Genomic DNA, 15,277 nt, shown 5'->3' with positions numbered 1-15,277 from the left:
ATGGAGGGCAGTGGTGACAGTTAATAATGTTCTAAAAATCAAGTGTAATGATGGTTATGTGACCGTAAATACACAAACATCCCATTGAATTTATATACTCGAAATGGGTGAATTATATGGCATGTTAGTTATAGCTCAATAAAGCTATTGTTTGTTTATTTACTTAAACAATACTCGCCTCCAGTTAAGAAATGATTCCAAGGCCTAGACAGATGGCCCAGCAGTTAGGTGCACTGCTTGCTCTTACAGAGGACCTGGGTTTGGTTCCCAGCACCCACATGGTAGTTCACAACCATCTGTAACTCCAGTTCCAAGGGAATTTGATACCCTATTCTGGCCTGTGTGGGAACTAGGCATGCATGTGTTGCTTACAAATACATATAGGCAAATACTACATAATAAAAATAAATCTTAAATGATTCTAGAATGGCATTATTCTTGGGACTTACATGAACATAATTGTTGGAAGCTGGGTTCTGGACAAAACTGGGATTTGATAATTATAATAGCTGGAATCTGGCCATAAGATGGTCTATTATATGACTTGATCTATTTTTCCACATATCTTTTTCCATAGTAGACATTAACAATGTATTAAAAAACTTATTTGGAGATTGACTCTGGGGCGATAACCAGCAGTTCATCACTTGAACTGGAATGGTACTGGTTAATAACCTAGGGTTTAGTAGCAGGTCTCTGTATTTTGAATCTTGGCTTTGCTGTGTGACCCTAAAGTGACAAAGATTCACAATTTTTCTTTTTTAAGGATTTACATCTTGCCTTTTTTCCTTTAAGCAGAATTTGCTATTGCTCAGTACTTGCTGCTCATCTACAGGGAGATAAGTGCTGTGGATGTGCCCAGAGGAGAGTGTTGCTTGGATACCACCGCAGAGCAGGAGCTGGCGGGTGGGCTGCCCTGAGGAGCCTGCGGTACCCGGGCAGGCACTTAGCATCATCGGAACGGGCACTCCCTCCAGCTCCACCTCACCCTCACAGCTGACCCCCGTAGCCAGGCCTCTGCAGATGGAGGAGACAGAGGTCAGAAGAGATAATTGTGCTCCTCACCTGGCCATCGCATTAAGTGTTTTCTTCTCTGGTGCTTGAGAATGACCTCTGCCCTGAAAGCAGGGAGCAGCTGCCTGTAGCCAGGCATGGCTCTCCCTTCTGGCTATGTACAGATGCATTTGCGAGCTAATGTCTGCTTCTGGTAGGAAAGATTTCCCACTTCTTTTAATCTGTTGTGAGGGCCGGGTTGTTGATTCTGATCCTGGCCCTGGCGTAGAAGGGTCCTTAGACTACTTCCAGTGAGGTATTCCTGACTTCATACAAGGAGACACGAACGTTTTTATCTTGCCTTGCACTACCCGTCTCTCACTCTCTTCCTCTCCAATAAACCCTGAGATCATCCATGCATGCGCTCAGTAAGCATTTATTGATTTCCTGTTACTTAAAGAATGTTATACTCATGGTTTGGGGGAGAAAAAAAAGAAAGGAAGGAAGGAAGCCAGGTGGGGAGGCTAGCTACTGTCTTTGGGGAAAACCAGTTGGAGAATTAAAATGACTATTCAAAAATTTTAGTTTCTTATAATACTTTTCTTATAACACATAATATCTACCTTGCACTGTAGTCTCATGTGTGCAGTAAAAAGTCCTTCCTGACCTAAAGTCTCGTTTTTTCCTCTAAGTAGAATTCCCCACCATGAGAAATACACTCTTGGTTTTGATGCTCTGTACCCACCTGACACATGCCTGGCACCTCTGAGAGCATCTCTCTCCCTCCCTTCCTCCTTCCCTGTTCCTTTTTCTCTTACCTTCTTCTTGGTACTTGGACTGTGTTGGGCATAAGCCACCTTTGTTGTTGTTGTTGAGGTTTTGACTCTGAGGTGTATCCATCTAGTCAGCATCACCTCTCACATCTTCCCGATTGCATCCTGGGAGAGGTTAAGATGCAGGAGATGAGCCCGAAGACACTGCCAACACCAGATGCAATGAGAAGTCTGGATCTCCTCCAGAAGGTAATGGCAATTGGATACTTACTGAGTGCTTCCAGTGGGCAGCCCTTGCCAGCACTCAGAGTACAGCAGGATTCGGAGACCCTGATAGATGGAGCCTTACCCACAAAGAGCTTATATTCTAGGGGAAAAGAATGGCAATCTAAACAGGAATGAGGACAGGGAAAAAGGACTGTTAGAGATGTGAAAGTATTGTGAGGAAGTGTCGGGGTGGGCTGGCTGCCTTAGCTGGCTGGGTTGGGTGCACAGGTCGTTTTGGAGACACTACACTGGAGTGAGGTGTAGGAAGTGGGAAGAGAAGCGTGCAGAGATGGAGTGAGGCAGACTGGATGCCGCAGAGAATTCCAGCCACACTTAGCAGCAGATGCGGGGCCTGAGTCAGGGTTGGGCATCTTGAGGGACAAAGGAGAGGCAGAATGTGGGGACCCCAGGCCTGGGTACTAGTAGGTAAGATGTGTCGCAGAGTTTAAAGGGTGGTCACTTCATGCGGTCTTTGAATAACGTGTTAAGAAGTGAAGATATTTTTCTTGTTCAAGTGGGAAACTGGAAAATTTCTTTCGAGGAAGGTCATCTCATTTACTGATGGTCTGGGAGGTAGACTGCAGAGAAGCAAGACACAGGCACAGACTAAGAGGATGCATGGTCGTGGGTGAGAGAGGCTGTAGGGGTGAAGCAGAGGGCCACACTGCCAGTAGGGAGTAGAGAAAAGTTCACTGTTTCCCCGTTCCCCTGCACAGTGCACAGCAGTGGTGCACAGGATGCAGGCTGATCCAGGGAGCTGTGTTTACATCCGGGATGGAGCTGCTCAGAGTTGGAGGGCGCCGAGTCTCACTTCACTGGTAAACACTCCATGTAACAGAAGACGCAGAGCTGAAGAAAGAGACTTTGCTGAGTGTTCTTCTGTAATTCTTTCCTGCCAAGTAACGGGAAACCATCAGACTCTCGGGGAGAGTCATTAGATGCATGGACAGAAGAGAAAACGGCCAAGAGGCTGTGCCTGTCAGTTATCCTCTCTCCAGAAAAATTTGGCTCATCTTCCTCACACTAACCAGCCCTCCCTCCCTCCCTCCCTCCCTCCCTCCCTCCCTCCCTCCCTCCCTCCCTCCCTCCCTCCCCCATCCCCTCTCCCTTCCCCATCCCTTTTCTTCCTTCCACTTACCTCCTGGTAAAGATTTTGTACAGACTATTGATTAGACCCAGGGTCACTCTTTTTAGTTTCATAAGACCAGGAATCCTTCAGCTTCTGAGAGCTTAGGAAGGTAATTATATTTATAACAAATCTGACCATGTATAAACAGAGCCTTGCTGGCTTACCACCTCAGCCAGTTGTAACATGTTCTTATTTAAATAACAGTGATGGAGGAAACCTAATTTGGAGGACTTAGGGACTTGGGTTCAAGATATGGCTTTGACACGAGCTGGGAGTTGACTAGAAAGACCTATTTTCCTCATGAATAAAGTGGGATAATTATAATAGCCTCTTCTGCTGCTCTCTCTTCCACCCCACATTCATACTAATTATTGAACGTGATCATTAATAGTAATTATTTACAGAGTCATAGCAAGCACTCATTAATGTGAAGATATCATGAATCTACACCAGCGTGGATTGATGCAAGGCAAGGGAGCTTGTGTTTGATGCTGCCATTTTTCAAGTCCTAGACTTGTGTTTTAACAGGCCATCATGTTGGATCTCCATTGCTGTAACACATTACCCACCCCCCAAATAAACAATTTAAAAGGAAGAAAGATTTATTTTTGCTCATTGTGTGAAAGATTTCTGCCCCTAATATAGCTGGCTCCGCTGCTGTTGGGTCTACGGCAAGGCAGAAACATCATGGCGGAAGGGAATGGCACAGGACACTGCCTACCTCATGGCATCCAGGAAGCAGAGAGCAGCAGATTGAGACTGTGCATGCAAGCATCCGCTTCCGTCCCTTCTGGGTCCCTAGGCTATAGAACAGTACTGTCCATGTTTATAGTGGGTCTTTCCCCTCAGGTGCTATCCCTACATGCTAGCTGTCATTTGAAATGGCCCCACAGGCATGCAGTTGGTTGATGAATCATGTAGACATTTCTGAGTCTAACTAAGTTGGCAATCAAAGTTAACCATTACAGGTATTATAATGGAAGTTTGGAATGAAACAATACAGGTCCTAAACTCTGTGAGGTGTAGATCAGGATTTACAGGTTCAGTGGTTTGCAAACTCATTTATGTTTAGTATTGAAAGAGTCCAGAGTGGAGAGATCTTGAAGAGAGAGCTGTATTTTGTGTCCCAACTTCACTCAAAGGGGAGTGGTAGGGACATTTGCATGTTTGTCTCAATTCAGAAGGTCTGATGGGCTCACAGAGACCTCCTCAAGAGGCTGATGTGGCTCAGGGATTCTGACTGGGCAGATGGGTCACATCTGAGAGTTAAAGGTAATTCCTCACTGTCTTACTACTAGGTCCCATATGCTTTGGTCACATGACTCAGCCCATTTCTCTCTCTCGTTCTCCCTATCTACCTTGGTCTCTTCCTGGTTTCTGGAACATTCTGGATAGTCTGTAGTTCCTCAGCATGCGTGTTCTTTTCCCAGATAACTGCATAACTTGCTGCTCTTCAGGTCTTGATTAGTCATTTCCAGCCACTGAAAACTGTAATTCCTCTTCCAACCAAGGAAAACTTGATCAAGATATATAGCAGTGGGAGACTTCAATGTCTCGTTCAACTAAGCAGATTTAGCAAGTAAATTAAGTAAGCAGCAGGAGAGCCAAGTGCTACTTTAAATACTGTCAATGTAACTGGCATTTGCAAGAACACACATTTTGAATTGAAAGTATTCTTTTTCATTTGTAGTTGGGTAATTTATAAAACTTGATCTTCTTGATCTCAAAGAAAATCTTAAACAGTAGAGATTCTGCAGGTCACATTCCAGGATTAAAATTTAATAAGAATAGAAAGATAGGACAGTGACCTGATTTTTTTAAATCACCTTATAATACATACTATATGCCTGGATAATCTCTAGGAATCAATAAAAGAATACTTCATGCCAAAAATCAATGTACTTTGCAAAAGCTATTCATGCCCAAAGAAAAATGTATAACTGTGGTAGTTTGGATGTAATTTGCCCTCATAAACTCATAGGGTATGGCACTATTGGGAGATGTGGCTTTGTTGGAGTGGGTGTGGCCTTGTTGGAGGAAGTGTGTCATTGTGGAGGTGGGCTTTGAGGTTTCATATATGCTCAAGCCAGAACTAGTATCTCAGGTTCACTTCCTGTTGCCTTTGGATCAAGATGTAGAATTCTCAGCTCCTTTTCCAATACCATGTCTACTTGCACGATGCCACACTCCCAGCCACCATGCTCCCTGCCAGGATGACAATGGACTAAACCTCTGAAACTGTAAGCTGCCAGCCACCTCAAGTAAAGGTTTCCTTTATAAGAGTTGCCATAGCCATAGTGTCTCTTCACAGCAATAGAAACCCTAAGACAGTAACTTTAAGTATTTTTATTAGCACTATGTAAGACAGGTTTCCAAAAGAACTCAGAACTCATTTTAAGAAAAACAATTATAACACTAGAAAAGTAATAAAGTTGAAAACTATAATGAACGGTTGTGAATCATATTTCTCTCTCTGCAGCTGGAGAGATGGCTCAGAAGTTAAAAGTACTGGCTGCCTTTGCAGAGACGCAGAGGAGGGAGACATTACCAAGCAGGAGGACCCCCTGAGATCTGGCTTTGGGGATCAATAGAACACCTTGTAGGTTCAGGAATGTCCTGGATCTGGTTTGTCTGTGCTTGCAATGGTACCTCTGTTGTTACCCTGATTTGAGGAAGAGAAGGATTTTAGGCAAGCCTTTTTTGTCAATAGAGGAGAAAAATTTTAAAAAGTATTAGTATAATATAATATAGCACTAATCAATAGTCATACTTTGTCAAATATTTTTATTTTAGACACATGACAATGAACTAAGGGCATATATTGTATACGATATACTTTATTGTATTAGCAAATCATATTATTTTGATAGGTATAGAAGAGTATTTGGTGAGTGTTAATATTGGCACCTAATTCAAACATAAATAAACTAAAAATAGGACAGAGTTCTTTATTGTTCATTTTTGTTGACAACAATTTTATTTGTCCTGTTACATTATATTTTCATTTTTTATTGTTACAGATTGAATATTTATACTCTACTGAGTTCATATGTTGGACTCCTAATGTCCAAGGTCATGATATTAGGGAACAGGAGGGCTTTGGGGCATGGCTAGGTGATCATAAGAGCAGTACTCATGAAATATTAGTATTTTCATGCCCTTATGAAAGGGACCCCAAAGAGCTCCCATACCACTTCTGCGTGAGAAGACACAGCAAAGTTTTAGGTTGTCTGTGAACCAGGAAGTGGGTCCTCTTTAGGTCAAATGTCAGCACCCTAATGTTGACTTCTAGCCATCTAAAGTTGTGTGGAGTGTATTCCTATTGTTTGTAAGATACTCACTTCATGGTCCCTGCACTAGAACGGGCTACCGCTCTCATCTGCATGATGACTACAAATACTCTCAATGCTCTAAATAGCTTGAAGAGCAAACTGCCTACTGAGCCAAAGGTTTTTGGAATAAGAGAATTCCTCTGTAGTGCAAAGTATTCCTAAGATACCCCTACCTCATGCGATAGGAAATATTTAAGATCTTCATTGCTTAGTTGACAAGCATTAAACTGAAGGGCAAGTTCATTCATTCGATGCCTGATGCCTGACACTTCTCTACATCCCCACATCTTTGTTAGCTCCTATGGCTTGCTGTTTCACATTCCATTACTGAATTAAAGCATACACCAGCCATTCGCCAACATCTGACAGCAAATAGTACCCTAAAATCATATTGTGAAATATTTTTCCATTAAAACGGAGAACTAATCAAAGATGTGTTATCATTTAAATTTACCAATTATTGGAAATTCCTGATACAGAGACCATAAAAGCAATAAATGGGGGCTGGAGAGGTGGCTTAGTGGTTAAGAGTACTTCCTGCTCTGCTAGAGGACCTGAGTTAAGTTCTTAGCACTCATGTCCTGGCTCACAACCACCCATAATTCCAGGTGCAGGAGAACTTGACACCTCTGCCCTCGGAGGGCAACTGCACTCGTATGCACATACCCACACACGTGCACATAATTTAAAGTAAAATAAATCTTAAAATAGTGATAATTGGTATCAGTGATAGGAAAGCAAGACAATAACAACAAATAGCATATGGCTGATGATATGATTTCATATTTAGGAAGTACAAGACATTAGTAAATAAAACACAAAAATAAAGAGAAAATTTGTTTAGGTAACTGTTAGAAGATTCATGTATCAATCCTAGGAATCTGGATGCTGAAGTGGGGGAACTGCCATAAATTCAAGGCCAGACTGGGCTGCAGTGTGACTTCCTACCTAAAAATAACTTTTAAAGATGAGTAGTCAGTAATGAGTAAGAAACATAGCATTTATATAGATGGGAAAATCCACACAATACTTAGAAACATGTTTTTTAAAGAAAAGCACAAGAATTATAGGAAGAAAATCATAAAATTTTATTACGGGACATAAAAGACGGTCAGAACAAATGACAAGAAAGGCAGTGTTTGTAAATGAGAAGTCTGTTCATGTGCAAGGCCCCACGTTTTCTCCCTAGCACCACAACATAAATAAAGGAGTAAGCACACAAATACATGAGTCCCGAAACATTCCAGCCATGTTTATGAGTTGGTAGAAATCTGAAGACTTTCAGGACACTCTTTGTTTAATTGCCTGTGTGAGGCTGATTTCTAATTCCTGGCCACCAGGCCCTCCCAGGGGTGGATTCCTCCTGGTACTTCTGCTCTGACATTTCTACCAGGCTGCTGGTCCATGAGGATGCCTTCCTCCCTCGCTCCCTCCTGTCTCCCTTTGCCACGATGGTGGTGGCAGACTTAGCAAAGCTGCCCTCCTCTCCTGCATGGTTGCCTCCTTAGCTCTCGCAGACTCCACATCTGCTGTGGACCGTCAGAACTCAGTCTGTCCTGGGGCGAGGATGCCCAGTTTGTTTGAGTTCATTCAATACAGTTAGGGCTGAATTGTTTGGGGGAAGGAAGGAGGGACAGAGAATGAAAGGATGATGAAGAGGAGAAATAATTTCTTTTTTGTCATATTTAAGTGACTCTCATAAAATCTGACATACAGGGCTTCCATTGTCCAGTTCTAAGATTATTTTTTTGTCCTGATTTTCTTCTTAACCCAGGTGTTATTTGTTTATTGAAATAAGACAAGATTTCTGGTCTTACATGATTTTACTTGATTTTTCCGGTCATGTTAAGTGCTAACACTTTTTTTTTTCTGGCGTAACAAAGAAAGCCAACAAGTATTTGTATCTCTAAGATACATTTAAACATCACCAGGGTAACACATTAACGGAGACCAATCAGCATTACAAGCTTCTTAGAGATGCAGAACGATTGCCCTGGGATGTAACAAGGTCTCTGAGGTCTAGGTGTCTTAGAAATCTTTGCCAGATTAATGCTGTCAGGCCAATTTGATCCCACAGAGAAGCTGTGCTTTGCTGGCCGCTTCCAGGGAAGTGGGGATTTGCTTCTCATTCTACCAAATCTCTTCCATCAGTGCCTCTTGTTTTCCAAGGCTGGAAGGTGAAACATTTGAGAAGAAGAAGATGGCACTTCTCAGAGAAAGCCCCAAACTCACAGTTCAGGAAGTATTATGTAATTTCTGCCTCTGTCTTTAAGAGTGTGAGTCTTAGCTTCCGACTTTACAGTACGTTGGCTATAGCCTTGTAGAACCAGTGATACCACATGGTATTAGTGATCCCTCTCTTTCTCTGTCTCCCCCTCCCCTTGCCTCTTTCTTTCTCCACTCCTTCTCCATTTCCCCTTAGAGGTCTACAGCATGGGCAGTCTTGTGTATGTACTATTGGTTTGAGTTTATGTACCTATTAATTGGAGATTATAACATTCTGTTTCTTTCCCCTCTTACTTAGGCTATCAGTTGGTATGAGTGTTTGTGTCTCCCTCTCCCTAATTCATGTATTGAAATCTAATTCCCAATATGACAGTAGCAAAATGTGGGTGCTTTTGCAGGGTGCTTAAGTTATGGTGTGGGGCCCCTTCATTGGGATTAGTGTTTATACAAAAGAGGCCCTTTTAAGAAATGAGGACATAATGAGCCAGTGTGGTTTGTGAGGAGCTGACGAGCCTCACCAGACACCAGACATGCCACCACCTTGATCTTGGATTCCTGGGCTCCAGAACTGTGAGAAACGTTGTTGCTCACAGGACTCATGCCTGGTATATGATGCATCATGAATGAACAAGGTCAGAAATAAGAGTTTAACAGTTTCCAAGGAGAATGATTAATTTCCTTCCACTGTTCCATTAGTTATTCTGTGTATTTTAAAGCCTGTGTTGTTAAATGCATTTTGTTCATGCTCACGAATCTTCTTGGCCTGTTGTCCCCAAGCCAGTGTATAGACTCACTATTTTTAACAACTTACAAGATCTTTTGGAAACTTCAGTACCAAATTAGATATATTTAATTGCTTCTGGTTCATTTCTAGCAAGTTTATCTTTTTCTCTATCTCATCCGCCACAGCTTTTCTTTTACATTTTAACTCATGACTCAGCTTAAGAACTAAGATGGTGACAGTTGGATCAAATTTATCAAATACTCCCATTTCTTCTGTCCCTCATCACCGCATCACAGCTCCCCCCATCACCTGCTCCTCTGCCTAACTTTTGTGTTTGTCACTGTCTTGTTTTAAAAATAATTTTGCCAAATATATGTATATATTTTGGGCTAAGTATATCTGATACATATATATATATATATCAAATAGATATCCATACAAGCACACAGTAAGTATATATGATAAGTAAGGGTGCTGTATATACATCTATATACATATTTGTGTACATATAAGTCAGAAGAATACAGTATTATCTGTTTTTAAATTTTAAAAAGAATATATGTAAGCTTCCAGGACTTGTTTTTATTGCTAACATTTGACAGATTCATCCAAGCTATAGTAACTGTTTATTTTCACTCTACAAACTCTTCTGCAACTTGAAGACATCATTCTATCCCAACTGTTAAGATTTTTTTGCTATTCCAAATAGTGCTGTCATGAATATGTGTGTATATCAAGACAATGGTCACAGCAAGGGTTTCTGTCATACATGTTGTGTGTGTGCTATGTCAGAAACAAACGGACATATTTGTGTCTTTCCATAATGTCAGAATCTATTGGCTAACAATAAATTCATAAGTCAGTTTAGTTGGTAGTTACGTATCAAATACTCCCATTTCTTCTGATACACTTGACCATTGGCATGTTTTGTTCTAATTATAATTACTAATGGTAGCTCTCAGATCGCACATTACACACATGAATGTATGTCATGGAATCATGGCACAAAGGAACGTCTGGAGGACAGATAAGCAGTATCCCACAGGGACACAGCACTGCCGGAGCACAGAGTTGTTCACTGCAGTGCAGGGTGGCGGGTGTTTCAGACGTCAGTTTGAAGCTGGCTGAGTGTCAGGGCAGGAGGATCTGTGGTTGATCTGAAGCTTGGGCACAGGGGCAGAGGTCCCTCACTGGCCATGTTCCCATACAAAGCATGCGATGAGTGACTGGGTGACAGATCATTGTGTTTGTCACATCTCCCAGGTGAGAGGGTTGGATCTGTGTGATGGATAAGTTCTGTGTCTGGTGTTTTTTATGATTTGGTACATTCACAGGTGTCATTAATTATGGTTATAAATAAATCATGAGTTTGTGTCTCCTGGTGTGCTGATGGGGTAGTTAAGGAGCCGTTCTTTCTTGTCACTTATACTAAAAATGGAGTAACTCAAGTCAAAACTGTTGCTTTATAAAATGAAATAGCTTAAGGCTAGGCACAGCTTGAAAACTGCTGTTCCCTACAAAGCTGGATAGCCCAGAGCAGAGTCAGCCTCTTGTCAATGTGTGTACTTAGGAGTGGGATTACTGAGGTGCATTCTATGTAAATGCTCAACTTTTATTCTCTGTCTGTCTGTCTATTCATCTATCTATCTATCTATCTATCTATCTATCTATCTATCTATCTATCTATCTATCTATCTATTCATCTATCAATCATCTATCTATCTATCTATCATCTATCTATTTTCACCTACTTATTTTTGCTGCTTACAAAAGATTGTAAACAATTGTGAGGGAAAATGGGCTGGATATTGAATTAATAACCAATGCTGATGATTTAATCAGGTATAGTTAAGTAATGAAATTTCCAAATGACAAGGCTTGGAGGGCATGCTGGTTGGTGAATGTCAAGGCGTTGGGAGGGTTGGGATGTGCTGAAGACTGCATAGATGCTTTGCTACATCTTCCTCCCCACTTTGCCCAGTGCATCTTCCATTTGGCTCTTCTTTCCTGTGGCCTGTGTAACAAATAAGCCGATGTAAGTAAACTCTGTCCCTGCTCTCAGTAAGCTGTTCTATAGATCACTGATAATTCTGGGGCTGTGAGGAGGCCATGCATGGTGGTAGAGGATAGGATGGCAAGCACTGGAGTGTGGGAACTCCTCATTTTCCTCCCTCCCTCCCTCCCTCCCTCCCTCCCTCCCTCCCTCCCTCCCTCCCTCCCTCCTTTCCTTCCTCTCTCCCTCCCTTTTATTTCTTTTTTTGATACAGGATCTTCCTGATTTCCAGCCTGGCCTCAAATTGATGACCATCCTGCTTCAGCCTCCCAAGTGCTGGCATTACTACCACACCCAATTGGAACTCCAAATTTGAATCTAAGCCGAACTTAAGTGTGAGTAGCCTGAGACCCAATACTTGTTCCTAGTATGCGAAATGAAGGGAAATAATAGGTGAACATTTAAAATTGTGGGTTCATTGCTAACACCTAGTAATGATTGTTAAAACTGAAATGGCTTGTGAGATCTCCCAGCTGACACACAAAGAGGATGAGAGAACTGGTTGGTGTGAGGAAAAACTTACATATTTCATGTATGAAGTATTATTTTTAAATATAGCTTAGTAATATCCAAACTAAGAGTTATATTTAAACTTGTTATAATTACTATTAGTTAGGACTTATTTTTGACAGTTTATTTCATGTTTTCACTTTGTTTTTCTTTTGATAAGGTCTCTTTTTGTAGTCCTGGCTATACTGGAACTGGCTAGGTAGATCAAGGTGGCCTCAAACTCACTGAGATCCCCCAGTCTCTGTCTCCTAAGTGCTGAGATGGAAGACATGCGCCATCATGCTTGGCTCTACTATATTTTATTTTTTTTTTAAATTTTAGACATTCTGATAGGCCTTTGTATTTTCCTCATGGCTAGATTTCAGACTACATTATATCTATTTATTTATGTCTGTACACATTACTTATTGAAATGCCTGGTTACAGCTTTTGTCCATGTCAAAACTGAATTGTTTATAATTTATGAGTGTTATGTGTATATTTCTTTTTCAGATATGTTGTTTGTAAATATTTTCTCTCTTTTTTTTGGTTTTTCAATTTGTCGTTTTCTTTAAATTTCTTAAAAAAATGTATTTTATGTGTATGACTTTTGACTTCATGCATGTCTGTGCATCATGCATGTGCAGTGCCCATGGAGGGCAAAAGAGTGGGTAAGATCCCTTGGGAGTGCAGTAACAGACAGTTGTGAGCCACCACGTGGGTGCTGGGAATTGAACCCAGGTCTTCTGGAAGAGCAGCCAGTGGTCTTAACCATGGAGCCATTACACAAGCTCCCATTTGATGTTCTTATTGTTAGTCATTCCAAAGGCAAAGGTTGAAATTTTGGCGTACCGCAGTTCATTAAGGCTGAGATGTCCAAGAGGGAAGTGCTAGCTGATTTGGTTCCTGATTTGTGGGCAGCTATCTTCTTTTTACATCCTTATATGGGAGGGACAGAACTCTGGTATCTTTTTCAGTCCTTGTAAGTACACTAATTGCATTATGAAGGCTCCATAATGACTTCACATGAACCTAATTGCCTCCCAAAGGCATTGTGGGTTAGGAATTTAATACATGAATTTAAGGGCATAAACATTTTTGTTTGAGTTGTACTTAAACATTTAATTTTTGAGTGATTGTTCATTGATCATTTGTAGAAATACAATTTATTTTGTATATTTATCTTGTATTCTATGACCTTGGCCAACTACTGATGACTTCTAAATTATGCTTTTTGTTTGTTTGTTTTGGAGTCTTTTAACTTTCTGCATAACTAAAATCACATGCTGAATGAAATGATGAATGGGCATGCTTGTCTTACTCTTGACTTTCATGAATGCATTCAGCTTGTCACCATCAAGTACAAGGTTAGCTGGGACATTTGCAAATGATTTTTCTTAAATAGAGAAGAGTTTCTCTCTCTCATTTTTTTAAATGAGTACATACTGAATGTTGTCAAATGATTTTTATCATACATTGTGATGGTTAATATTCATTGCTACCTTGACAGGATCTGGAATCACCTAGGAGATACACTTTGGTATGTCTGTGAGACAGTTTCTAGATTAGGTTAATTGAGGTGGGATCCCTACCTTGAATGTGGGGTGGTACCATTCCATGGACTGTGGTCTTGAACAGGATAAGAAGGAGAATGTTAGCCAATCACCGGCATTCATGTCTCTGCTTCCTGACTATGGACACAATATGACTATCCTTTTGCTTCCTTGTCTTCTCTGCCATAGATGCTAACCTCAAACCACGAGCCAAGAAAAGCTCTTCCTCCCTTAAATTGCTTTTGCCAGCTAGTTTATCTTGGCAATGACAAAAATAATTAACACATGCATTAATTGATGCAATCATGTAGTTTTCCACTGTTTTTAGTTCATTAATATATTGATTACATTGACTTTAAAAATGTCAAATTTATCTTGTATACTTGGAAGAAAATTCACTTAGTCATGTTGTGTAGTCTGTGTGTGTGTGTGTGTGTGTGTGTGTGTGTGTGTGTGTATGTGTGTGTGTGTGTATGTGATATCTTTGTATAGTTTTGTTTCCTAAAATGAATTGGGATGTGTTTAGAATTTTTTTTTGCATAGAGTTGGTGTTAATTTTTCTGTAAACATCTGATTAAAATTTTCAGTAAAACTTTTTAGGCCCAAAGAGTCCTGTCCTGTAAGCTCTAGTATGGTAAGTCTGATCTCTCTTAAGTCAGCAAGGCTGGTGGTACTGGGTTGTAATACACAGCAGTTGCTTAGATGTCTCCTCCCTTGTCAGGTTGTCCTTTCCTGGTCATGTCATGATAGAACAACCTTTTGTTGCTGTGGTTTTATCTGGGTCCATTATTGTTGGCAGGTCCCTGGCTTCTTCAGTCCCGATCCTGGGGCATACAAGGCAAAAAGAAAATTCATTATCCAGCACTGTCAGTCTTTGAGTCTTTAGATCCCGTCTCTGCCTTCCCTCTGCTTTCTAGAATCTTATGTTAGTTTTAGACAAAGAAGCCAAGGTTTTTGGTTGTCTTGAGAAGCATAGGGCAATTTGAATCCCCCCTCCCCACTTATTAGAAGTAGAAGATCAGAGTGGGGAATTTACTGAGAGGAAAAAAAAAATCTCTATTGAGAGATGTTGTTGTAGTTACATTCTATTGCTGTGACAAAGCACCCTCATCAAAAGCAACTTTGGGAACAAGGAATTTATTTGGTTTATACCCAGTCATAGTTCATCTCTGAGGGAAATCTGGGCAGCAACTGAAGCAGAAACTTCATATAGAAACCATGGAGGAACACCATTTCTTGTTTTACTTGCAAGCTTATGCTTAGATAGCTTTTTTAAAAAAAAAATTATAAGTTGATTTAATTTTACATGTCAGCCACGGATTCCCCTGTCCTCCCTCCTCCCATCCTCCCACCCTCCCCCCAGTCCACCCCCATTCCCATCTCCTCCAGGGCAAGGACTTCCCTGGGGATTCAGCTCAACCTGGTAGATTCAGTCCAGGCAGGTCCAGTCCCCTCCTCCCAGGCTGAGCAAAGTGTCCCTGCATAGGCCCTAGGTTCCAAACAGCCAGTTCATGCACTGAGGACAGGACCCGGTCCCACTGCCTGGGGGCCTCCCAAGCTTTTTTTTTTTTTTAGTGCAAGGACCACCTGCCTAGGGTTAGTGCTGCCCATTATAGGCTGGGCTCTCCTATAGTAATTAGTAGTCAAGATAACTCCCTAAGGCGCGCCCCCAGGCCAATGTCATCTAGAAAATCCCTCATTTGAGACTCCCTTCTCAGGTGACTCTGGACTGCGCCAA

Source organism: Peromyscus maniculatus, chromosome 10 (assembly GCF_049852395.1).
Source record: "Peromyscus maniculatus bairdii isolate BWxNUB_F1_BW_parent chromosome 10, HU_Pman_BW_mat_3.1, whole genome shotgun sequence".
NCBI lineage: Eukaryota > Metazoa > Chordata > Mammalia > Rodentia > Cricetidae > Peromyscus > Peromyscus maniculatus.
This window is presented reverse-complemented; position numbering follows the sequence as displayed.